This window comes from Ambystoma mexicanum, chromosome 1q, assembly GCF_040938575.1.
Source record: "Ambystoma mexicanum isolate Mex_15411 chromosome 1q, UKY_AmexF1_1, whole genome shotgun sequence".
Lineage (NCBI taxonomy): Eukaryota > Metazoa > Chordata > Amphibia > Caudata > Ambystomatidae > Ambystoma > Ambystoma mexicanum.
The window spans coordinates 862,282,037-862,309,389 of record NC_090922.1 but is presented as its reverse complement, the minus strand read 5'-3'; the positions used below and the strand labels follow the sequence as shown (position 1 = coordinate 862,309,389).

Genomic DNA, 27,353 nt, shown 5'->3' with positions numbered 1-27,353 from the left:
GCAATATGAAAATGCAATGATATAGGCACATAATATACATGCAGTGATGATCGGGTGGTCCGCGTGCAGCAGTATAAAGTTAACGAGGGACAGTCATATATAATACACATCTTTACATGAGGACCTGGGTTCGTAGATCACGGGATGCAATATAGAATTGGGATTGAAAGAAAAGGCACAGGCACATAATATCAATTGCATGCGGACATAATCGATTAATCTGCGGGATGCAGTAGGACAAAGATAAGGCAGCAGCAGGTAAAGCAAGCAGTTTACAGAAGAACGTAAGTACAAATGTCATGAGTTGAAATGAGTTGGCATGCCTGGAGTGTATGAGATGACAACCAACGCAAATGACGGTAGTCAAGGGAAAGTCGTGGCGTGAGCTGCACAGTTGGAAGGATACGGGGCAGTTGGAGTTTCGATATCTGGTAGCTGTAACAGGCACCGACTAGCCTCCAGGAACCAATGGACTGGAGAGCAAGTGTGCAGATTTTGCAACGGAGTGCCAGATAGAAGATCTGTTCAGTATGAGATAATGAGGTCGCAAATAGACATGGGGAATAGTATATTAGCTTAATGGGTATATGCAGCCACGATTATGTGTAAGGATCGTAAGCGATTGAGCGCAGGGTGGGTAAAAAGAGCCTTGCTTACCCTAGGGATTGAGTGTGGCTGCCGATGGGCGCTGCAGGTGGCTGAGCCAGCGTGGCGTGCCCCGGGGCAACATTTCAGCCCGGACAGGCACTGACAGGCCTTGTAGGTAAGGCCTTAGAGGAGATGCAATTGAATTTGAATTGTTCTTTTGAAGTTGATACAACTTACCTTGCCAAATCCAACAGGAAGAAGAGAGAAGTATGCCTTAAAGGTGATTTTGGGTTGTCATTGTTGCAGAAAAACAAGAGCCGCAAAGAGGATTCCCCCTCTGGAAAAGGAATATTCAGAGGAAGAGTGCCTTGCTTACTTGAAGGTGGTGGAGTAGCCTAAAGTGATTCTTGTCATATCTGAACACTATTTAAAAAGGCACAAAGTACTGAAGCTGTGGTGGTGCATTTGGTAGTCAGTAGATTGGATACTTCAGTAGCACAATTGAAGGTGGAATCCTATGAGGTAGCAGAGGTTACTCAAAGCTGAGAGTTGCGAAGATGAAGGTAGACGTGCTGTGAAGTCCTCCTGACAAAGATACAAACCATACTCCTAATCTTACAAAGAAAGACATACTGTATGCATATATTTATAACGTGCTGAAAATCCGCAGGCATCAGGGCGCGGGTGGGCACACAAACAAAACAGACAGCCAAATGGATAAATCAAGGAACAGAGAAAAGTCGCTAGCAAAAGAGCAGAGTTTTCAGTCTTCTCCTAAAGATGGTCAAATTTTCCTCTAGATGCAATCCCCTTGGCAGCTTGTTGCAGGCCAGAGCTGCTTTCAATGGGAAAGAACAGTCCTTGCCCCTCCTACGTTCGCTTTTTGGACAAGTTAGTACCATTTAAATTCGATATCTCTAGTAACCATGTCCAAGCGCTGGATCACAATATGGTCTCTCAGATACTTAGGTGCCTGTCCATGCAGACACTTGTGTTTCATGGTGTTGATTTTGAAATGTATTCTGGCTTCTTTTGGAAGCCAGTGCAACTCTTTTCTATAGTCTGAAAGGTGGTTGCATCTGGGTAAATTGTTTATAACACGAATGGCATCATTTTTTATTACTAAGTGTTAACCAATTATTGTGTTGCGTTTACCTCTAACGAAGAACTGTAGTAGGGAATCATGGCTGGAAGTGACGATGATGTTTTGATGGAGTGGTAAGTCTTTATTTTCACCAAGAAGAGAAGCTTTTTCTGTTTGAACTTTGGTTAACAGAACTAGGACTCTGAAGGAGCCAAGAACTGAAGTGAGATTGTATAACAAACCCTGGATTCTTTTTGTTGAACATTGGAGAAGAATTTACCTTGAAGCCTGGGTTTCCAAGAAAAGACTGAATATCAATGTTACTATGAATTGCCATATATTTCTTTATGCATTTGATATTTAAGAGTGAGGGCCAGATATCCTATGTTAGAGTGTTTCCTTTAGGTTTGATTGCCAGGGAAATCCTCGTCAGAGTAGGGATAGTGAGGTGTTTTTGACAAAACGTATGATTGAATAAGGTGCATTTTGAGAAATCTTCCAAAGGTTGGCTCCCTAACATTTCTGACCCCTCACAATGTCCAGAGGAAAAACATGTCCTGTGTCCGAAATCCTAGCTTGGCCCTCACACTCTAAAACTAAATCTAAGATGCGAAGCATATCGTCTCTGGTTCTCAACGTGCACAAATGTTCAAGTCCAACACCAAAGCATAAACCCAACCAAATAGATCCGAGTGGACAATGTTCACAGTTCCAGGGAATGTCTCTCTTCCCCAGATTCCTTTTCTCCCAAAATGAAAGGTTCAAACAAAGAATAACCAAGTTCCTTGTAACCCAAGAGGACAACTCCCTCCTCTTGGTGGCTTCACTGTTCCTAAGGAAATGGCTCCCTTCACATTCAATGCAGTTCAAAATCCCAAGGAAATAGGTCTTCCTTGGGATTCTCTTTTTGGTGTAATACAATTCGGGTGCAGGTCCCAGACTCGCAGGTCATCTGGTATACTTCCCTGCCAAGCTCCTTTCCACATTTGCAATAATTCAGAATCTTAAGGGCATGGATCTTCTTTGAGATTCTAGTCTTACTGTAGTTGATCACATACACTAGACTTTGACTGGCATACTCTCCTGCCAGGACTTTCATCCAGTTTTTTTCAAACACTTGGCATATTGTTCTACCAGGTTTCAACACATAATGCCTCTCTGGTTTCCCTTCTTGGTCTCCCCCAACTTCGTACTGAAGGTCCCAGACCCCAGTCGCACTGTCTAGGGCTTTCGGTGCTCCAAACCTTGCCCTGGGTTCACGGGTTCTCTTCTTGTGCTTTCTCCGTGTTTCTGACTGCAAGTCATATGTTTCTCCGGCTCCCATGTCTGCCTGCATTTCCCAGCACCTCCAATGTTCAGGCTTTGGTTGACTTTCCAGTCTCTGCAGCGGTCAGGAGGTATGAATGGCTTCCTCGAGTTTCGTGCAGGTTTCTGTCGAGCCTCCCTGAGCGCTTTGCTCACCAGGCTGCCCTCTTGCTCAGTATAACTGCTTGGACTTCCATGTCGTCGCCGGTACTCGCTCTGTCCTGAGCTGAAGAACTCCATGCTTCTCTTCCCAGCATGGTTTTAAGCCATTTTGGGCCAATCGAATTTCCCCAGCGACTAGACCGCCGATAGCGATTCTCATTAGGAGTAATCATTGCTCCTCGCCTCTTCCTCATCTCAGTTGTTGATAAACTATTCTTTAGGTGACCCACAAGGGCAGTCCAGCACCGAAAAGCTAGGCAATTCTCCTCTAAACAAGAGTACCATCAGCAACCCCAAGCATGTGTTTCTACAATACAGAACCTCCCAAGTGAGGTAAAGCTGAGCCTCACTAAGGCACAGTGAGCAAGGGCTCCACTGGTGGGACAAAGACTGATCTGAAAATAGCTATTTCTTCCCTGTGAAGGCTGCAGTGAGCCAAAACGTGGTTGTAGTCCTTCCTGAGAGGAAGAAATTGGTATTTGACCCATATTCATTCTCTGTAGAGGGGCCCCCACATTCCTTTTCAATTTTGCAAAACAAGGTTTGACTAAGTTACCAAGGGTAATCTAGAGGAAAACCCCTTGCTCACTGTGCCTTGGTGTCAGACCACGAGGCGAGGCGAGGAGGCGGGGTCACCAGAACCAGTGGGTCCCGTCATGGAGGGTTTATCCACGTTGGCGCCTGTGGCAAACGTGCTTGTTCACGGCCTCCGACTCCCTGGGGGTATCCATGTTTGCGGGTCTGCGCATCTGCGGGCGGCCATGTCCTGCCTTCCGTGCATGGGCAGTTCACTTGGCTCTGGAACAACGCAGGCTTTCGTTGCAAACCTTGCTTGGGTCCCGGTCCCATATTAGGGCCCCACCCACATAAGCAAACCGTCTCAATGCGGTTTGTATCCTGATCACTAGTAGGCTCTGCGCTCTGTTCCTCGATCCTTGTCCCGATAACTGGCTGTTCCTTGGCCTCCCATCCTCCAGCCAGGTTCTCAGCTCTCCTGGAGTTGGGCGTTTTCTTCTGGGCCCCTGTCCAGGGTTCCCTTGGGGAGGGGGATCTTTCTCCATCAGGCTTCTCTTGGTCCTTTTCCTGGTTCCTTGTTCTCCCCTCATTCTGGCTTCATTTAGCATCCAATCCTGGTTCTCTGTCCCCGTTTCCCTTGTTTCTGGATCCGAGTTCCTTGGTTCACCTTTCGGTCCCATGTCATTGCCTAGTCTCAAGTGTCTGTTTGGGTACCTTGCCACTGAAGACCGACATCTGCTTACAAATATCAACCATAGCCTCCCAAGACCGGCACCCTGCCATCGGAGTTGTGTGCACTACATCTACTGAACATCAATTGGCCTTCCCTGCCAGTGCTTGCACTGTCCTGACGTCATGCTAATCAGGGAAGCGCTGTCTCGTGACGTTGGGAGACGGTCCACTTCCGACCTATTATTCCATCAGGTGGGTGTTATGCTGGTTCCTCGCGTTACATTTTCCTTGCTTCAGAATTTAAAGACAGACTGGCTACCCTAACCCTCTGCGTCCATCACCAGGAAGCTCAGGTACGCAGTACCCATGTGACACTTACTTTAACAGATTGAGACACCTCGATTCCGACCCAGTGATGGATGAGGTCCAAGACCTTGGGGATGAACTACAGGATCTTCGTTTGGAAATTACCACTCTCCAAGAAAACATCACATTATGGAAAAGGTGGTTCAAGGAGCTGGAGCCGAAGGGTTAAGAGTGCCATGGCTCCCACTTCAGCTCTTAAGTACGACAGTGATCCCAAACGTGTGGCCGAATTCTGCAATCACTAAGATCCATTTCCTCTTTTGGCCTACTCATTTCAATCAGGACAAAGCCAAGATTGGCTACATTTTGGGCAATTTGACTGGCAATGCGCGTGCTTGGCCACTCCTTTGGTTTCAGCAAACGGTACTATACTGAACGACTTCGCAGCATTTGAGAAAGCATTTTTGGAGGTCTTCAAATACCCCAAACTGGCTTCAGCCGCTCAGAACCTGATGGCTATCCAACAAGGTTCCAGTAACATTATTGCCTACATTAGTCCTTTTCGCCAACTGGCAACTGGCTCTCAATGGTCAGAAGTTACTCAAAAGACCTTGTTTAGCCAGGGTTTGAGAGAGGAGTACAAAAACGACCTATTGCATAGACCAGAACCAAATACCCTACAGACTCTTGTGGACCAGGTGCTTCGTATTGACCATGGGTTGGCGGAAAGGAGTGGTGAAAGGCACCAGATCGAGAGAACATGGGGGTACCAGGTCCTGCTGAATCGGGTCCAGAACCTATGCAGTTGGGTGTATTAAGAGAACCCTTGATGGAGACCGAGAAGAAGCACGGAAGAAGCCTTTGTTTGGGTTTGTATTGCAGAGCTACCAGTCATTACTTGGGAACATGTTTGTGTCCTCCAAGGAAGTCAGAAAACTAACAGGCCTGCTGTGTATGGGGAAAGGCAACGACACACCCTCCTTCTGCTCCAGTCCTTCCGAATCCCATTTTGGTCCTCCAGCCCATGCAGCCGGTAGTGCTGTTAGTGTTGAAGATACAGATTGCTTGGCAGGACACGTGTGTAGATGCTCTGGGCCTTCTTGATTGTGGTGCCTCTGGCAACTTTATTGATTCCGTGTTTGCGGCTAACAGCGGCATACCCCTACATCTTAAGGAATGTGCTACTATGGTGGAAGTCATCGATGGGACTCCGTTAGCCCCTGGTCCCATTCGTCGAAACAATGGGACTGTGCTCCTAAGAATTAACGATCAAGAGAAAATGTCTTTGGATGTAATGAAGTCACCCTCCTACACAATAGTTTTGGGTCTACCCTGGCTGTTGTACCACAATCCCTGCATCGACTGGGTAGCACGAGCCTCGGCATTCACATTCACCCGCTATATCAAGGATTGCTGTTCCCCGGACCATCCCAGACTACCACGACTGCCACTCCTTTTTCCCTTGGAAGACAAGTCGACCCATCTCTGTTCCTTTCTCTTAGTACCTCAGGACTATTCAGAGTTTCACATTGCATTCGCTGAACCAGCGGGATATCCCTCTACCTACTCACTGACATTTTAGCTGTGCCCTCCATCTGTTGCCCGATGCTGTGATTCCTCATGGGAAGGTGTATTCACTATCTCCATCTGAAAAGGAGGTTTTGGAAGAGTACATTGAGGACTGCCTCAAGAAAGGATCATCATGAGGGGGCGCTAGCGAGCCGAGCAAGATGGCGGCTTCCTAGGGAGCTCTGCATGGCCCCGAAAATATCCTGAAACATCCATCCTGCTGTGGTGCCCAAACTCAACGCAGAGCACGCTGCACTGATCCCGGACGCCGTGCTGCACATTTTGAAACCATCCCAAAATCGACGTAGTTTCAGACAACTGGCTGCGGCCTGCCGGATCGGGCCTCCCGGGACGGGCGGAGGAGGAGTGCCCCGGCGGTGCGGATCGCTGCGACGCCAGTCTCTTCGGCGGCGGCCCACTAAGTGGAGTCGGGTTGACGTTCGCGCCCTTGGCGCGCATAGAGACGCTGCGGTCTCCGTCCCCGCGGGGGCTCGTGGTCCGGTGAGAGAAGGAGGTAGGAGCCCAGCCGGGTGCGCGCCATCCAGCGCATTCAGGTGCCCCGCTGGCCCGGCGTGTCACGGGCTGGCGGTGAGGCGGCGGGTGCCGGCGCCAGTCGTATCGCCTGCGGATCCGCCGGTACCCCTACGGCGCCTCGGCCCCGGCCCCCCCGGGCGGCGGACACCTCCGTCTGGCGGCTCTTTCCTGCGGGCGGACCAGGCAGGATCCCCCCGGCCATCGGGGCACAGAGATAAACTGGGAGAAGGGCCACGACAACAGACACCATTCTTTCCACTCCCTGGCCCCCAGCCCCCGGAACCAATACAACAGAGCCAACCAGTGCGAACAGGCTTACGCCGCTTACCACAAAAACGCCTTGAGCACCAACTACACTGGTGGGACAGCTGAGTGCGACATCAACACACTAGCCCAGTGGCCACGCCTGGACACCCAACGGCATACCCTTTGCGATCTGGCGGCGCCGCAGCGCTTCCCCCACGCTCCAGTTCCCAGCCATTACAGCTGCAGAGGACCTCCAAGCTCACCATGGTCCGGGCACACTCTGCCCATACACACTCAACTCTGCAGCTACGCTTCTTCATCACCAGCGTCGGCGCAAGGCCTCAGGCCCATCACACTAGCGAGTGAGCAACACGCACAGCCAGGGGGGGGCAGGTGGAAGTGCGCAGACAATGGGGAAGACAGACGAAGTCGCAGAAAAAACTGAACTTTGAGGCCAGCTCCTCCACCAGGCAAACAGATCCCAACGGCAGACCTGCATCCCCGATAAAAGTCATGGAACCCACCGAGGACCCGTCCCTCGGCCTTGATATTAAACAAATTCTCCTGGACTTGAAAGCCGGAATTGGCAACCTGGGGAGCAAACTGGACAATCTGTCTTCCAAAGTAGATCGTATCCAGCACCGCCTCGACCAACATGCCGATAGATTAGACAACGTGGAGCAACGTGTGTCAGATCTCGATGATGGTACGGCGGCCCTAACCACCAGGGTCTCCGCGCTAGAATCCCAACTGAAAGCCATCTCCGCTAAGAATGAAGACTTAGAGGGCCGCTCCCGGAGAAACAACATCAGAATTGTCGGGGTCCGGGAACAACGAACCCAGACCAAAATGGAAGACCATATCAAACGCATGTGTACCGAACTGTTCGGATCGGAGGTCCTCTCCTCGCTATTTATAGTCGAGAGAGCGCATAGGATTCCTGCAGCCAGACCTATTCCGGGAGCGAACCCACGCCCGATCATAGCTAGGATACTCAACTATAGAGACCGAGATGCAATACTCAAAGCAGCCAGAGAAAAGGGGAAACTCCAATTTGACGGCGACCCCATCCAAATTTTTCCCGATTTCTCATCGGCAGTACAAGCACAGAGGCGTTCCTTCACGTCAATTAAGCGCAGACTGCAAGATAATCACATCCTTTACTCCATGCTGTATCCCGCCAAACTCTGCATCCAGCATGACGGGAGGGCGCATTTCTTCACCACACCTGAGGAGGCTGCCGAATATCTGGACAGGGCCGGTTGTAGACCTGCAGCCAATGCTCCGAATCTACAACGGGATGAACGGAGGAGGAGAAACCCGACATGAGTCCCTTTCTCGACACCGCTGAGCGGAGCAACCACATACTACTCACCACAGTACACCAAATTTATCGATTTCGGGGCCACGCGGCCTACGGCTCGGCAACCAGCGCCCTAAGCACAGCAATGGCTGTAGTTTATGGTCACGGGTGGGCACATCGTGGGCGTGTTGGGGGTTGCCCATGCAAGGGAGGGAAGTTGATGTTCTTCAGTTACTTTTTTCTGCTCGACCGCACCCGGGCCTCCCCCCACTCTCATCCCAAGGCAGCAGCACCGCGACTCACAAGTCACTTGGAAGACAAGCCCTTCAAACTCCTACTTGGATCAAGATTCCGGTCTCACCCTCAGATCCTACTGAACAGGAACCTACCTGACTCCCTAAATGTCAGCAACAACATTTAAAATAGCCACCTGGAACATCCGTGGCGGTAACCAACCAGCGAAGAATAGGAACATTTTCCAGTATCTACGTAGACACAAAATCAACATTGCCATACTCCAAGAGACCCATCTCCTGCCAGCGACGGAACTTCAGTGGGCCAAATCCTGGGAGTGCCATAGATATTTCTCGTCGTACTCGTCCTATGCCAGAGGGGTTGCGATCCTGATTGATAGAAAGACCAACTTTAGCCTAATTGAATCACAGAAAGACTCTGAGGGAAGGGCCCTACTGGTGAGAGGGATAATCGCAGGGAGGGAAGTGGTGATTGTGAACTCCTACGCTCCAAACACCGATGGCCCCGACAACTTCAACTGGGTGATGTCCCAACTTGGAAAGTTCAATACAGCAACTATTGTATGGGGAGCCGACCTAAATACGCCAATTGACCCCAAACTTGATAAATCCCACAACACAACTGGGAACCCGTCCAAAGCCAGTATGCAAGTCCGAGAGATATGCCAAGCGTTCGATCTTTCGGACACATGGAGACAGCATAACCGCAACACGAGAGACTTCACATTCTACTCATCCGTCCATAACACAAGCTCCCGGATTGATTACATTATGGCATCTACCCACTGTCCGTTCTCATGGGGAACGAGTCAAATCCTACCACGCACTCTCTCCGATCACTCGATGGTCACACTTGAGGCCTCCCTAGCAGGCACAACGGTCCCCGGACTAGGATGGAGATTCAAGCCGGGCTCACTTTCGGATGCGGGCTTCGCAGCTGAATTACGTCAGGAACGGATAGCCTTCATTGAGATCAACCAGGGTTCTGTCGACTCGTCCAGCACTATATGGGAAGCGCTGAAGTGCTTCGTTCGAGGAATATGCCTATCCAAAGAAAACGGGATGTTAAAGCTAATCCGTAGAGAGCTCTCCGACAGCGAACAACGTCTAAAAGAGATAGAGTTGAGAGCCTCTACGGCACCAAACCCTCAACTCCAAGCAGAATTGAAAAAAGAACTCCTGAAATACAGGGAAACAGCCGAAAGGGAACTAAAATTCCTCAGCCGCGCCCACCAAATCCGTCAATACGGAGAGGGACAGAAACCTGGTGCACTACTAGCCCGGCTGCTCTCAATAGACAAAACCCCAACCCGGGTGGAATGCATCAAGGACGCATGCGGGCAGCTGGTATACACAGAAGAGGACGTCGCCAATACATTCCGGGACTTCTATCAGAACCTATACAGTTCCAGGGGTAACTCGAGCTCAAATTCGATACAAGAGTACCTCAACGACACTGAGTTGTACTGGGTGGAGGCAGTCCTACGAGAACCACTGAACGCACCAATAACAGAAACAGAAATATTGGACACAATAAAATCCCTCCCGAGCTCCAAAGCGCCGGGACCAGACGGGCTCACTGGAGAGTTCTATAAAGCACACGCGGCTATCCTGGCGCCTCTCCTGATCCAAGTCTATGAAGAATCTGTTGAACGGGGCAGCCTCCCCCCTACGATGCGTGAAGCCAATATAATAGTGCTGCACAAAACCGGTAAGCCCGCAGACGAATGTGCTTCATAGAGGCCTATCTCTTTGATCAACCTGGACAATAAAATTCTCGCATCACGACTTCTCCCTCTTATGCCGGCTCTAGTAATTGGAGACCAAGCCGGATTCATTCCGGGTCGCAGCACTACCTTTGGCATTAGGCGACTGTTCGGTGTTATCGAGGCCATAGACCCGACACAACAAGCAATAGCAGTGCTTCTTGACGCTGAGAAAGCGTTTGACTCCGTGGAGTGGCCTTTCATGCTGGCAACGCTTACACAAATGGGCTTTGGCAAATTCTTCATTAAGTTAGTGTCACTATTGTACAACGACCCCCGGTCTTACATCACTCTGGGCAACACTAGGTCCTCGGCCATAGCACTGGAACGTGGAACAAGACAGGGATGTCCACTCTCTGCCCTGATCTTTGCCCTCATTATGGAACCCCTGGCGTCGCGACTGAGGGAATGTCAAATTCATAGGGGTCTTAAACTAGGTCCTCACAAACTGATTGTCTCCCTCTACGCCGATGACGTGATACTGTTTATTGGCAACCCCCAAAAAAACCTCAACCCCGTAATGCGTGAAGTAATAAAGTTTGGCCAAATGTCGGGCCTTACGATTAATCATTCCAAATCTGTAGTGTTTCCCCTGACCCCCAATACAGTCGAATTTGTAGACGATCACGGCTTCAAGTGGGAAAACTCAAGGGTGCGCTACTTGGGGATTTATATGTCTCGCAACCACCACGACATATATAGAGACAACTATGTGTCCGCGCTGAACGCCATCCAAGAACGGATACACAGGTGGAAGACGCTTCCGTTAACATTGTGGGGCAGAACCTCCTTGACGAAAATGGTCATACTCCCTAAGCTCCTGTACCTGTTCTCTAATATCCCGCTCCTACTCCCCAAAGCCTTTCTCCTGAAAGTCAAGTCTGCAGTCCTGGAACTTCTATGGGCAGGTAAACCTGCGCGCGTCGCGTATAACACCCTAGTTCTTCCAACGTCAAAGGGGGGTCTAGCATTACCAGACATAGAAAAAAACTATTGGGCAGCCCAAGCTCATTTTTTGAGCTACTGGTATATGTCCCACTTCGTACGCCCACATGTGCAGGTGGAACGTGCCCTAGCCTCACCAGACCTGCTCAGTGCCATTATTATAAGTCAAATCCCAGTACCACATAACTCGCTGAATACAGCACTGTCCACATATGCAATCTGGAAAAAGATGGCTGTCAAATACGGCGTGACCGTAAGATATTCCCCCCTATTACCCATCAGACACATCCCGGGCATCCCACTCATGAATGAAAGAGTTTTCCTAATCTGGGCCGATAAGATAAATGTCCACTCCTTCGGGGACCTCTTCCCGGAAGGCACCTTCCTCACCCCACAAATGGCCAGGGACAGAGGGGGGGGGAACACCTCCCTGGATATATTCCTTTATTTTAGATTACGCCACACCCTGCACAAACTGTTTCCTTCATTCCCCAAACAACCCCCCACATGGGATCTGTTACACAACACCATCCAGGCGCGGGGAGAGGGGAGGCTGGTATCGCGACTTTACAATTCCCTCGTAGCAGACACAGGAACACCTAATCCTAAAACACAGCAAAAATGGGAATCTGCCGTTCAGACATCAATAAGCGCAGAAGACTGGTATTATATCCTGCGCCAAACTCAAAAAGTCGCAATAAACACACGCTTTAAACTAATACACTTCAACTTTGTTCATCAAACATACTACACTCCAGTTATGAAGCATCAACATCATCCAGAAGCCTCGACCCAATGCGAACGGTGCACGATGCCACACGCAGATTTCTTCCACCTAGCATGGGATTGCCCGGGAATTCAGCGCTTCTGGGTCTCGGTCTTACAAATAATTGCAGACATCATAGGGGAACCGGTGGCCCCGCTGCCATTGGCGGCTCTTCTCGGCCTCACTAGACACCTACAACCCGCATCCCGTAAACTAGCGTCACTCCTGCTGGTCCTGGCCCGAAGGCGAGTCGCCATGGTGTGGAGCCGCGGCCCTCTACCCAAAATCGAAGACTGGAAGAAAGACGTAACATACTGCCAGGACGTAGAGAGTGAATTTATAAGAACCCTTCCTTTGCACGCTCGTCCCCCGGACATTTGGGGACCATACATCGCATATCTGCTAAATAGTACTGTATCATCTGATTCCGAAACCACTGGAGCGTGAAATGGGGCTTTGTGACTGAAGAACTAATGTATAACTTCGAGTCAGTTTTAAGCAATGAACGCATTGATACTTGTTTTGTTGACACGGGAGTGGTGGGGCGGCCTTGGCGGGAGAGCTCGTTAGTGGGTAACGTTATATTATTCCTTTCTCTTGTTCTTTCCTTCACCTCCCTTTCCCCCTCTCTCCTTTCCCCTCTTTTCTTTCCTTTGTTATTAAGAGGGTGCACCATGTTGGCGCACGTGTACCGATGATATGAAAAGTTCAAAAATAAAGTTTAAAAACAAAAAAAAAAAAAAGAAAGGATCATCATACCCTCCAAATCTCCAGCAGGCTTTCCACTATTTTTTGTGCAAAAGAAGGAAGGGACATTACGTCCTTGTATTGATTACTGTCAATTAAATGAAATTACTCGAAAGGACAGATACCCTTTACCCCTAATCCGCAATATCGTGGAATCCCTTGATGCTGCTCGGGTCTTTACCAAGCTAAAGCTCCAGGCCCCCCCACCCCCCGCATCACCTGGTTTGGATCAAGGAAGTGGATGAGTGGAAGACTGTATTTAAGACACCATCTGGGCATTACGAATACTGGGTAATGCCGTTCGGCCTGTGTAATGCCCCAGCCATCTTCCAACATTTTATGGATGGCATGTTTTCTGATCTGGTTGGAGTGACCGTTTGGGTATTCTTATCTTTTCCACAAACCTGGAGGAACACATATGACACGTCAAAGAAATGCTACGATTCTCTCTCAATCAACTGTTCGCCAAGGCAGGGAAGTGACTTTTCCATCGAGAAAGAATGGACTTCTTGGGTTATGTGGTTAGCAATACAGATATTCTCATAGATCCAGCTAAAGTACAAGCTATTCAGAACTGAAATCACTCTAGCGGATTTTGGGTTTTGCTAATTTCTATCAGCGCTTTATACCTCATTTCTCGCATTTGGCATTGGATATATCCTGCTTGAACAGTATCAAGACAGCTTTTCTTTGGGATTCCATGGCTGATGCAGTCTTCAGGGAATTAAAGTAAACTTTCTCCATGGCACCGATCCTTCAGCATCCTAATGACGAGATGCTGTTTATTGTTGAGGCGGCTGCTTCTGATTTCACCATTGGAGCAGTGCTGCTACATAAGGACCCAGGTTCTGGGATTGAACACCCCGTTTCGTATTATTCTCGCAAACTTACCTTGAGTGAAAGGAATTACGCTGTTATTGAGAAAGAACTCTTGGCCATAAAAGCGCTGTTTGAAGAGTGGAGACATCACCTGCTGGGAGGGAGGTTTCCTGTGGAAGTATGCACCAATCATAGGAATTTGCAGTACCTAAGTTCTCTGCAGTGCCGCACCTCTCGACAGGCTTGTTGGGCATTCTTCTTTTCCATTACGATTTTGTTATTACCCATTTACCCAGCGCTCAGAATCTAAAGTCTGATGCATTGTCTTGCTCCTTTGAGAACGATGTTGAAAGAGGCGATATGGACGTGCCGCTGATCGCCCCAAAACATTTCTTAATCTCTCTCCCCATCTATGGTCTATCCTGCACGACACCATGTCTGATCTGGCCAGATCAAGACTGTTTGGTCAGCCTCATGTGAGCAAACGCAACGGATTGGTGTTCTTTCAGAATCGATTATACATTCCTTCTGCCAACTTTCGGACCGCGATACTGCATGGTTTTCATGATTCCAAGATTAGTGCACACCGCAGAGTTAGAGCCACCCAAGAACTAATCACCAGGTAGTTCTGGTGGCCAGGATGGGCCAGTCAAGTGAAACGATATGTGGAGTTCTGTCCCATTTGGGCTCAAACCTGGAGAACGAGAAAAAGACCCCTTGATCTGCTGCAACTCACAGAGGTGCCACCCTATCCATGGCATACCATTGCCACTGATTTCATTGTCCATCTCCCTCCGTTTGAAGGACATGCTTGTATCATGGTGATTGTGGACTGTTTTACCAAGATGGGTCACTTTGTCCCATTCCCAAAGATCCCTCCCTACCACTCTCCTGATGGCTTGTGGATTTCTTCATGAAGTGCACCGTGTCCATGGATTGCCTGAGAAAATATTATCTGATAGCGGCTCCCAGTTTCTCTCATCTTTTTGGAAACAATTGTGTACCCATCTTGGCATTCACAGAGCAACGAGTTCAGGCTATCACCCTCAGACCACCGGCCAGATATAATGGACCAAACAAACAATGGAGCAATACGGTGGTACTCTGATGCCTAGCAGGATAATTAGTTGGCCCATCTGGATGCTTTGGAAGTGGCGTATAACAACTCAGTACATGCAATCACTGGTTTCAGACCTTTTTTCTGTTCCTCCGGACAACACCCTAAGCTGCTACCTTTTCATCCTGTATTGCCCAGCGTTGTTCCATCTGCTGACCAACTGGTGACTTCCATCCACAATCAACATACTCTGGCAGCTGGTACCCTTGCAGAGGTGTGTGAGCACATAAAAGCACAGATTGACAAGAGGCGTACTCCTGAGCCCATGCTTCAGGTTGGGGACATAGATTGGTCGTCCACGAAGAATCTCCCTGTCCGTAATCTGCCCACTAAGCTCGCTCCCTGCTACTTTGGGCCCTTTAAGATTACTAAGTGTTGGTCTCCCATGGCATTCTGCTTACAGCTGCCCTCGACCTGCCGGATTCACCTCATGTTTCACATTTCCCTGTTGAAGCCCTATGTATCAGACACTTATGGTTCCTCCTGCTCTCGCCCTGCCTCTGTTGATGTGCAGGGTACCCCCAGGTTTAAAGTACAGAAGATTTGCAATTCACATATCAGACGTGGGGTACTCCAGTTTCTGGCAGACTAAGGGCTAAATGGCATATGATCGCATCTGGGAGCCGTGTCGTTTTGTACATGTCCCTTGCTTGGTTTGTGAATTATATCTCAAGCATCCCTGGAAGCCTGGGGCTTCTGGCATTTCTGGAAGGGGGGCATAGTGTCACACCACTGCTGCTTAACTGGGTGAGGAGGTGGGGTCACCAGGACTGGCAGGTCACATCATGGAGGGTTTAACCTCATTGGCGCCTGTGGCAACCCAGTTTGCTTGCAGCCTCCGTCTCCCTGGGGCATACAGGTTTGCAGGTCTGTGCATGCGTGGTCCGCTTGGCTCTGGAACAACGTGGGCTTGCGATGCAAGCCTCACTTGGGTCCCAGTCCTATATTAGGCTCTCGCCCACATAAATGCGTCTCAATGTGGTTTGCTTCTTGATCGATGGTATGCTCTGCGCTCTGTTCCTCGATCCTTGATCATTGTCCCTGTTCCTGGTCACTGCCTGTTCCTTGGTCCCTCTGCCTCCATCCTGGTTGTCAGTGTTAGGGAGAATTCTCAAGAAGGTGCTAATTTCCCTTACCTTTTGAGACCCCAGCAACTTTGCTGGATTTTTAAATATTTGATTTTTTACCTGGGAAGAGTGTGAGCCTTTTTCCCCACTCTTCCATGTATTTCGATGTGTGTTTTACTGTGTTCTTTGGGCATCATCTTTTTCTGTATGTCACACAGCACCTTCAGTGCAGTGGCACAGGAATGTCTTTCAGACTTCTCAAGGTTTAAATACCTTCTCTGGGACGGACTACTATCTCCCAGAGCATGTAAAGTTAAATTGACTTTACTAGCCTCTTTAAATTTACAGAACAAGCACGCACTAGCATCCTATGGAGTGCTGGAGGGGTTGCCTAGCATACCCTCCCTCCCTCCTCCCAAGTCAAAACACTCATGTAACAGTCAATTTTTACCCTTTCCTACTTTAAAAATGGTTGGTGGCAGTGGTTTAGATCAAACGGCCATGATTTTTCCCAACCGCGAACAACTGTAGCTAAAAATCGGGTCAGCCATGTTTTTCAATATGGCGCCCAAGATCCATCTGTATAAACAAACTCCGGTCAACTTTTTTCACCATTTCTTTTTAGAAAGGTCCTTCTTGGGTTTGTATCTGCATGCCAAACCAGGTTTGGCCCCTTTGTTCATTGGCCTTTGGCAGGCTTTAGTGCCGAAGCCCTCCTCTGGCGCCCGAGTGTCTGGGGTGGACAGGATGTGAGGGAGGTGCCCGAAACTCCCTGTGCTTAGTCTCTTAGGAGACCCGAATGTACTCTGGCTGCTGTGTGAGTGACAGCCAGGCTGGAATAAATGGGGGAAAACTGTTTAAAAGCAGGTCTCTGGGACTTGGAAAGCAGAGTCGACCACTGGAATGAAAGAACCAAAGACGAGCTGAAGGAAGACGACTGCTGCAACTCCTGGATGACCGGTGAAGCCCTGCTGTAGGTCCGAATTGCCTGAAACTCCATTGACAGAGAAGCCCTTCAAGCTTAACTTCTTCCCTTGAGTTTGGTGGGAACAACCAACTCGCAAGCCACCTGGACACCGTCCCCATTCTGGTCGAATTTTCTTCAGAGGGCTGTTGAAAACTGGATAGCCAGGGGGAAGGAAACTAGCTTGTGGACTTTAAGGCAGTCACACCTTAAGCTGACGTTTTGCCAAGCTTGTAGCCTCTTCCCTGGGCAGTACCGTGACCTCCCAAAGTCCTTCTTTTCCCCACGACTGAAGCTCAGGAACAGCGAGATCTGCTCGAACTGCCAGGAACAACTGCCTCAGCTACAGCTCTTCTTCACTTTAAAAAAGGTACTGTGCAAACGCGGTCCGGAAATCTTTTCGGCCACAGTGAAAGTTTGTGAAACTTTCCCCGACTTCGAAGGCTTGTCCTTCCCCAAACTAACATCTAACTTTTCATCTGACCAAATTCTTCTAAGCTCCATGGCAAAGACATAACTATGTACTACCAGAACTGTGCTCTCCTACACAAAGACTCTGAACTATTGACTTTGGCCCAGGCCTATGAACTGAATTGCTGGTTGTAATGAACTGAAACCCTTTTCCCTGCCTATGAAAGTATTTGTGCTGTTGATTCGTATAAACTTGTCTTTTTAACCCTTTTTAAAGTAACTCAAGTGCCATTTTGCTCCACTTCAGGGGAGATGTACTTGTTCAGAAACTGATTGTTTGTGTATTTTAGTATATTAGATTGTGATATTGAGCTGCTCTTATTAGTGGAATGTTTCCCAAATGACTGGTAATAAATGTATATTCTTTTAGCAAGAAACCTTGAGTAAGTGTTTGTTTGAATCACTATATTTGCTGGTCCTTTGTGTGACCCGTTCTACTGCTCACTTTACTCTTGAGATAAGTCTGCCTGCTCAACAACTGCTACCACATTACTGTGTAGTACATGCTTGTACCAAAGGTGAAATTGTAGTCTTAATTGCTTGTAGTGTTCCCAAATGGTAGGGCATATGATTCTGCCTAACAGTCAGCTCTCCTGGGGTTGGGCGTTTCCTTCTGGGCCCTCGTCCTGGCTTCCCTTGGGGGGACCTTCCTCCATCAGACTTCTATTGGCCCTTTTTCCTTGTTCTCTGCTCATTCTGGCTTCCCTTGGCATCCCATTATGGTTCTCAATCCCTTGTTCCCTTGCTTCTGGATCTCAGTTCCTTGGTTCACCTTTTGGTCCTATGTCCTTGCCTAGTCTCAAGTCTCTGTTTGGGTACCTTGCCACTGAAGACCGACATCTGCTCACAGAGATCAACGCTAGCCTCCCTAGACCAGCACCCTGCCTTCAGAGTCCTGTGCACTACAACTACTGGACACCACGGACCTTCCTTACCGGTGCTTGCACTGTCCTGACGTCATGCTATTCAGGGAAGCGCAGTCTCATGACGTTGGGAGCCGGTCCACTTCCGACCCATTATTCAATTTTCCTTGCTTCAGCATTTAAAGACAGACTGGCTACCTCTCTGCGTCCATCACCAGGAAGCTCAGGTACGCAGTGCCCATGTGACACTTTCTTTAACACTTAGAGAGGCTCAGCTTCACCTCACTGAGGAGGCGCAACAAGGCCAAAACACATATCTGGGGTTGCTGACGGTACTCTTGTTCAGAGGAGAATTGCCTAGCATTTTGGTGCTGGACTGCCCTTATGGAGAGTGGGGGAACAAAGACTGATATGCAAATTGATATTTCTACTCTGCGAAATATGCAGCGAGCTAAGACGTGATTGTAGACCCTGCTGAGTGGAAGAAATTCTAAGGACAGGGTATTTGACCCATGTTCGTTCACAGCAGAGAGGCTCCCACACGCCTTTTCAATTTCAGAGGCATGTTTTTTAAGTGCCATTTTTCTTTTTACATCTCTACAATGCTACTTTACTATTTTTCACATGTATAGGTTATATCATCTGCATTCCTTTCAACTCATTCAATCCTAAATAAGAAATGGTGAAACATTGTCAAAGTAGAAGACAGCACCACCCCAAAGTTTCCTGCCCAGAGAGTGAAATCTGTTCCAAGTAATGTAAGCAGTGGAAACTCATACTAGATAACTACAGATGTCATTTTGTGTATCTATTTAGTTTCCCACTGAGCTAGAAGAGCGGAAAGGGTAGGACTGGTTCCATTCCGAGAGCCATGGGAAATAATGTTTATTTGCATAGCCTGCTCCTCGTGGACGAGCCAATTTGTTTACATTCCACCAACAGGTGCCAGACATGTGAACCAGCAAAGCGCCCCAAGGAATCAGGGCAGCAGCTCCCGGTGCATGTCCAGTTGCACCGAGGGCACGTTCTCGCTCGTGTCGCACGACACCGCTGCTGTGAAAAGCTCTGCTAGGACCTGAGCCAAGCGGCTAAGCCCGCAGCCAAAAAAGAGTTAGGTTGACACGATTTAATGTGCGAGTTTGCTATTGTCAGCAATACGAAAAGCCCACCCTTGCTTGTGCCATTTTCACACCACTCGGCATCGAAGGGCTGTTGCGGCTTTTCAGCCCCATTCAAACGATGTGCTTTAAAAGCGAGCCGTCGATGTGCACATTGTATAAATATATCACATGGAGAGACGTGTCTGACTGAAATAAAAAGTAAGCTGTTCACCACACCATGGGTTAAGACGTAAATGTTTAAAAATAAAAGTAACCCGAAATAATTTTGGACTCAATCCATACTTATCATGTTTCGTTCTCTGGTAGTTCTCCGTAACCTGCAAGCAGCTGAGCTCCCCAATTGCATTTATATATTTGACGTGTTGTAATTTACTCGCTTGTACAGTAAGTACTACAGCGTAGCCAAAACGCGTATCTATGATCCAAGAACTACAACTCTCGCATGGAGGACATGTTGGGGTATGGCAAAGGGAAAAGTCACAGCACTGGGCGATCTGTGTGGCAGTGCGTCTAGGACAGTGACAACCACCGAACCTCAGAGGGATGCCATGGCGAGTCGTCTCTAGTGCTGTACCGCTATATATACACACTACTGTGAAAGTTAACTATCTGGTACTGTCCAGAGAGATCTATTCCTAAAGTGCAGTGTTGTGACCATTTCCTGGCACCACTCTAGACATAACAATACAAATAAGCTTTGGCAAAGCTAACAGTTTTGACTTGTGTGAGCATGGGATAGGGATTTCTCAGGCACTGGGTTGTGTAGGTCTTAAAATCTGGTGACATCTAATTCAGGAGAACTTTCCACCCACCCCAAACCAGACACCAACAATTGTCCTTTATTTAATAAAAAATGTGTATGAATCTGGGACCCCCAATTTAAAAACAGGAATTCCCTACCTCTTCCCTCCCCTTTTGGGCCAAGAAACACAAAGAGCTTCACTGGAGGTATATTTATTAACCAAATAGAAAGAACTGGATCAATTTAAAGATAAAGACGTTATACATTCATGAACTGCTTAAGGTAAAAAATAATCAACACGCCAGTCACCTCAGTTTTCAAAGATACAGCTATACTTTTGTAACACACACATCACCATAGGTATCTATCTATACGTTTAATTTGCCCCAAGTATGCATGCACCATGGATGGAATGCACAAGAGTCCAGGAGGAATCTCGAAAAACCACAAATTAGCTTAAAGTATCCCGACCTATCCATTTCTCTCTACTTCACCTGTATTTCAAAAACCACCACCCTTGGTGTTTCTGTGTAATTACCGTGTAAAAGTGTGCCTTTCTACTTTTCAATAGGCAACTGAAAACTGTGAAATTTGGTAGAGCGGAATCACCCTTTTTTCTTTTGTCTGAACAGCTTAGCTTGAACATTATTTTGCTTGATGGTATGCCCAAGAACTACTTCAATTGTATTCTTTTGCTAGCTATGCACCCATTGACATGTCCATTAAACTCCCTGAAATATCTTCTGCGCTAGACTTCTTTGCAAAGACAGTGAGGGGCTCTCACTGTAGACACACCATGATACCTAGCCTATAAAATATATGGTTTCCCAGAAGCACATACCCATCTGAAATGTTCCCCAACTTCTCAGGATGAACAATCAATTTATATATTCCGACCTCTCTGTACTGACGAATCACAGGGGCCAGGGTTTAATCTATTCCCTTTATAATATCACTCCCCCCATGACCGTTTCCCCTTTATATTATACACGCATATGAATTTCTTTTGGCTGGATCACAGACAGGTGGGTACCCTCTTAAGGACTGGTTCAATTCTCCCCTCTAGGGACAGGTGGACATCAGTGAGCAAAACAGGACCAGCTCTCCTCCAAAGCCTGTCTGCTATTTATTCCACTGACGAACGCCTGGGACCTTATTGCCACAGCCCTGTAAATAATGACTAGTAAAAGTTAATCCAAAAGGAGCGCAATCTATTCCTTCTCCTTCCTGTCATCAATTCTCCTTCTTCCTCTCCATCAAACAGCGATTGAGCGAGTACATCTCTCAGTGTCTCCCCTCTGTGCGTTTGACCTTTTATAGAACAGTAAACCACTCCCACGCTCCTTTTAAAGGTGTATATATCTTCCCCAGTCTAATTGGTCAATGTATGTGATAGGACAGTGTTCCAAAAGTGACATTACAGTAGACATACCCCTGCACGGTCATTGGGCATGCTATCATTGGGCATACTAATGAAGGGAGCAGTCCGATTGGTCAAGCTCTACACCCAGTTTCACTCCCATGTAATGTGATGTAATCTCAGAGATTTCTTGCATTAAACATAGTAATATTCTGAAAAAGTAAATTACACATCTTTACGACGTTTCACATCGGCTCACCAGATTTCTCTCTCTGGCACAATCAACGCACATTTAATCATGACACCATAATTGGTTAATAACTTGCATATTTTTCCATTTAACTCACATCTACATGTATATAAAAGTTATTTCCCATCTCAAAGTAATGTCTTATCACTGCAGCCACAAGGACATATGACTCACTGGAATGCACCATTTCTGTGTGACAAAATGCCAGATAAAAAAAAAAAAAAAAAAAAATTAAACAAAAAATAAGTCACATAAGATCGAACAGACATTTTCAAACGGAATGCTTAACAAAAAATATGGCTTGCTACAACTTTCCATGTTGGGAGATATCACCAGAAATATGTATCAATATAGCATTTATTTTTAATACAAAATATTATAGGGCCTCTGCAATTGGGTCTATCAATTACCGAGCATCTGGTGTCTTTTGTTTTTTAGCTGTTAGTTCAGGGCTAGAAGTATAGTATTTATGACCCCGTGTCCTGGCTGTGATAAGGTCTTTAAAGTTTAAAATTCTTGGCGGTTTATGACTTCTGTCCAGCCTGTTCTCCTTGTAGTTTCCAGGGTCTGGCAGATCTTAGATAACATTCCTTTTTCTCCAAAGGTCAGTTCCTTTCTCCAGGAGAGGTTTGGGAGATTGAAATAGCAGATCTGCTGATCAAGCTGAACTTCCATTATTTTTGTATCTTAAGCCCAACATTCACAGATGCAGCCCATAAAAACACCCACTTAGCATTCATTGCAATTTTCAGCCACCCTAGAGTCCCAGACCCATCATTATCTTTATGGCTCAACTGCCACCTGCTCATCTCCTTGAGACAGCATGGGATCTGTTTTCACATCTCATTGCTAGGGGAGGAGAATTGGAATACCAGACATCAGAGTGCAGTCCTATAGATGCTTGATTGAAAGTTACATTTTTCTGTGCCCCTAGATTTTACATTTTCACCAAAAAAAAGCAGTTTATCCATTGCACTGGCCTGTCAAACTCCCATCAAAGGTCCACCTTTTAAACATCTGTAGGTTTCATAGCCATGACCCCTGGTTTCTTAAGGAAAAATAAACACAGCAGCAGAAAATAGAAGCCCAAATCTGTTTTTGCTGTCACTAAGTGGCTGTGATTTTTTCCTCAGATTGAATAGTATTCCATTTTGACAAAAGTTGCAGGATATTTTCTAAATATTGCATATGTGCTTTCAAATACTGTGAGCAGGCTGCAGCTTAAATGCTTGCAGAGGCATTGCTTGGAGGGGCTGAGGTTTTTTGGCGACAGCCCCAGATGGAAGCTCAGGAGCTACAACCAAAAGACTAGCTAGCCCCAACTCCCAACATTAGCGTACCCCCATATCTTTTCCAGACCTAGCCACACCCCTGCATGCTCGTTTTTAAAATAGCATGTTGATCTGCATCTTGGCTTTGAATTAGATTTCCCTACAGATAATGGTAAACTATAATAAATGCATGTTTACATGGGGGTGCTCATCTGTTTTTGAAAAATGTTAAGTTGAACTTTGTAACAAGGATATCTTTTAGATTCACAATAGAATGTTAAAAGCATGTGTAAAATAGTCCAATATGGAATCTGTTTTCAGGGTCAGTCTGGTCTTCAGTATTTAAACAGAAGTCAAAATGGCACTGCAGCTATCCCACAGGATTGCTGACTGAGGACAGTGCACACACCACTAAGCACATCTACTAACAAATAGGTGAGTGGAAATACATGGAACAGCTTATTACGTTGTAAGAAGGTGATGTTGAATTGCTGGAGGATTTGGAAAAAATTCCTACATTTGTATTCCGTTTACCGGGCAGGCTAATGTTTTGACCAAATCGCTTCATAGCAGACCGCATATTCATAATGAAGAAGGTGAAGGGGAATAAATCAAGCACAATTGCAGGTAAATGGGGTGTTAGAAGGGTAATGCATGTTTCAGGTTAATACTAATATGTAATTTAAAATATTACATGATGATTTAGAATGCAGAGAGAACTGTTGGAGAAAAGATAGAAAATGTAAGATAAATGAAAATTAATTATCTACCAACACATATGATGGCTGTTAGTGCTGGACTGCTAAAAGAATAACAATTATTACTGTAAAGAATTAACCAGAATAGTCATACTGCAAGTCACATGTGGAAATATTGAAACCTTTTCCAGATTATATGTCCAGCTATGAAAGATTAGAAATTCTGTTAGTCAGATTAATGCTGAGGGAAAATGAGGTAGAGGAATTATTTCTAGTTCACAGACAACAATGATTTAATATTAAATGTATTTCACAGTACAATTAATAGTCCACTAACTTAATGATGTCTTAAGTTGTTTAATTAGAATACGTACTATGTGAAGGAGTAACTTAATATAGAATGTGTTGTAACATTTTTAAATCGTATTTAAGATGAGGATTATTAGAGCCTGGTTATAAGAATTGGAGTTTTTTTTTTTTTTTTAACAAAGAGCCATTTGTTTCAACCAAATTTGAAATTATTTTGTATCCAGTTTTCTGAATAACTGGCGATTCTCTTTTTGTTCCCATATTTCCACATGCTTGTTTCTTTTGTTTTCAAATTTGAGCACGGGTAAAATTACAAATTGTTCACAGCCATTTTGAAAAGAACTGTTTTATTCAAGAAAAGTGATATCTACTTTGGATTAAGGCATCCAAGCAAGATCACTATCTTAGATTTAAAAGTTTGTCACTGACAACACTTAAGTTGTGTGTGTGGGGACGGGGTTGGTACGCGTTTTAAACAAAAACCATGGAAAATGTTTGGTTATAAACTAAAAAAGGGACTTTTTTATTAAGTTGCTATATGTTCTTTTCCGTGAACAAGAGGACTAATACCTGAAGTAATAAAATAGTTGAATTAGCAAAAATCATGAATGATACATTTGATTGCTTTATATTATAATTCAGATTGGGCCATTGTGCACAGTAGAAGTGCACTTTAGTAACCAAGTTGCTGCATAGGTGCTGGTACTTACTAAAACGACACTAAGATTTGCAGGCTGATTCATGGAATTAATGTGCGCCGAAAATTGCTGCGAAAGCGTGCGAATCGCAGCGCAAGCGCGAAAATCGCAGCGCAAGCGTGCGAAAGCTGCACACATCGATTCATGGAAGTCTGTGCGCGTGTAAATCCTGGAATGTGTGCTAAAATCGTGCGTGGTGCACACGTCATCAAACGGCATGTGCTACGCGCACAGCGAAAGCGCAAATGGCGCGGCGCACAATACAAAAGTGGGCGGAACACGGGGTGTAACACACGGAATGGGGAACGTGTGAAAATGTGGGTGTTACGGGGGAAGTACAGGAGGTAAATGGCCGGAACGCCCACAACACGTATTCATGGAATCGAACAGGGGAAACGTGTGCGCCAAAAAAGACATGCTAATCCGGAAACACGTACGCCAGCAGGAAGCAGGCGTACGTGGCCCAGCGCAGCATAAAAGTGCGCGCAAACAACAAACAAGGTCAGACGCTACAATGAATATACCATTCCTCGCAGCAGTGGTCGTGGGACACCGCAGGAGGAGGATAGCCAGGCCCAGAATTTTTACACCCAGGACCAGCCTTTTTGGGATGCCTGATGACCAGGTGTATGGGAGGTACAGGTTCCCACCACACAATACTCGACCTGGTGGGTGAGTGGGAGGATGACCTCACATCACCCACCCTGTGCTCCCAAGAACTGAGCCCCTTGGAAAAGGTGCTCAATGTACTGCACTTCTTGGCCACTGGTTCATTTCAGCGGACAAGTGCCATAGTGGGGGGGTGTCACAGGCCACGCAGTCACGCTGCCTACACCAGGTGTTGGCCATCATGACTGCACGCTCTTCAGTCCGCAGGCACATAAACATGTCCAGAACACCTGCAGAAAGGCAGGCTGCCGTCCAGGACTTTTACGGGGTGGCACACTTCCCCAAAGTGCTAGGTGCCATTGATTGCACCCATGTGCTCTACGTCCTCCCAGGGCAACTGAGCACATCTATAGAAACCGCAAGCACTGGCATTCCATCAACGTGCAGGTAGTATGTGATGCCAAGGGAATCATTACCTCAGTATATGCCAACTATCCAGAGTCCACCCATGACAGTCTCATTTTCAGAACGTCACCCCTAAACCGGGACCTAGAAGCTGGGTGGCATGGCGATACATGGCTGATTGGTGAGTATAAATGCCTCTGCACATGCATGCATGTCAGATACTGAGTAATGTCACAACCCCACTAATGATACCCATCACCACCTCCACAGGGGACAGTGCCTACCCTCTGAGCACCCACATGATGATGCCAATTCAGAACCCCACCACACCACCCGAGGTAAGATACAACACAGCCCATATTGCAACCTGGGGCATAGTGGAGTGCACATTCGGAGTGCTCAAGTCACGCTTTCGCTCCCTTGACCGCTCTGGTGGGCAGCTGCTATACACGCCCCCAGTAGTGTGCAGGATCATAGTGGCAGCATGTGTCCTGCACAACGTTGGGGCCTGCCGGTGGACATGGTGGTGCCCCCACATCCCCATGCGCATGGGAGGGGAAAGGGCACATGGCGAGGCAGCCCGTACGGAGCTGGTGGCTACTTACTTCACCTAAAATCACACCCCTGTGGAGTACACAGAGCCCTGGCACATACCAGCTGACAATCAATGATGATGACATAAGGGACAGTCAACTGTCACAACCATACCAGCCTGAGATTGGTCACCTGGAAGTGTTCCATTGTGTGCATCCCTACCTACTGAAAGACAATCAATGCTGTGCCACAAAAAGACACCCATTTATGCTGCATGAATGACTACCCCCTTGCAAAATACAACATGAAAATAGTGCCATGTCACCAAACCCCTCCCCATCTCAGCTACCCAACACACGATGGCATGTCATGCAATGTGAAAGCAACCAAATGAATGCACAACATATGACACAAGTGTCACAAAGTGCACTCTCCCAAATGGAAACAGGCCACAGACAATATGCTCCCAGTAATCAATAACAAACAGCACACATAAACAAATACTTACCAGCAACACAATACAGCAACACAGGATGAAACCGTGGCAAAATATGACAGTACAAAATCAAAGTAGTGCAAATCTTACAACCTGAATAAGCCAGCACATCGTGTGTTGTTGTCAGGCAAATGTGTCAGTGTACTGCATACAACATGAACTGCATCTGCAAAGGAGACGGCCTTGTGAAGACATGAAGAAGGTACCTGTGAATAAGGAGGAAGACATGGATGCACAAGCACATATCAATACACCATGCAGTGTTCAATACAACAAAATTCCCCACTAGGGATGTCCACACAGTTTTGACTACAGACTGCCCACACAGCTCATGAGAGCCCAATGTCACTGTGTAAGTCACTGTCACTTGGTCACACCCTTTGCAACCCCGTGGAAAGGGGAAGCAGGAGGGGTGTGTGTGTCATGAACCCAAGCATCTAACCCAAAGACAGGACAAGCCTGCGTGTGCCCACCTGGAATACACAGTGGATGCCCACGGGAGCCACACAAGGCAACACACTGTAAAAAAAGAAAAGATACAAAATACAAAAATGGCCATGTGTGGACCGGGGGGGAGGCCACCCAGGAGGTTCGTGGACAGGGTGCACCCCAACCGTGCATGGGCTCATGGCCTGCACGGCTACATCAATGTGGGAGAACTGATGTCGCTCTCTTCACCCTCTGCTGCTACATCAGGAGGTGGCGGTGCCATGGGAGGCAGCCCACGCAAAGCCCTGGTTATGGTCCTCCATGGCAGCAAGCATGCGGGTGTGGAAGTTCTCGTTATGGAGGATGA

General features: G+C 47.2%; 1 protein-coding gene across 2 annotated transcripts in view; it reads right to left on the bottom strand.

Annotated features, from left to right (window-relative positions):
• Positions 1-27,353, bottom strand: part of DENND1B (DENN domain containing 1B) — a 2,623,009-nt gene that overhangs the window by 2,582,049 nt on the left and 13,607 nt on the right. The gene's annotated exons all lie outside the window — the stretch shown is intronic.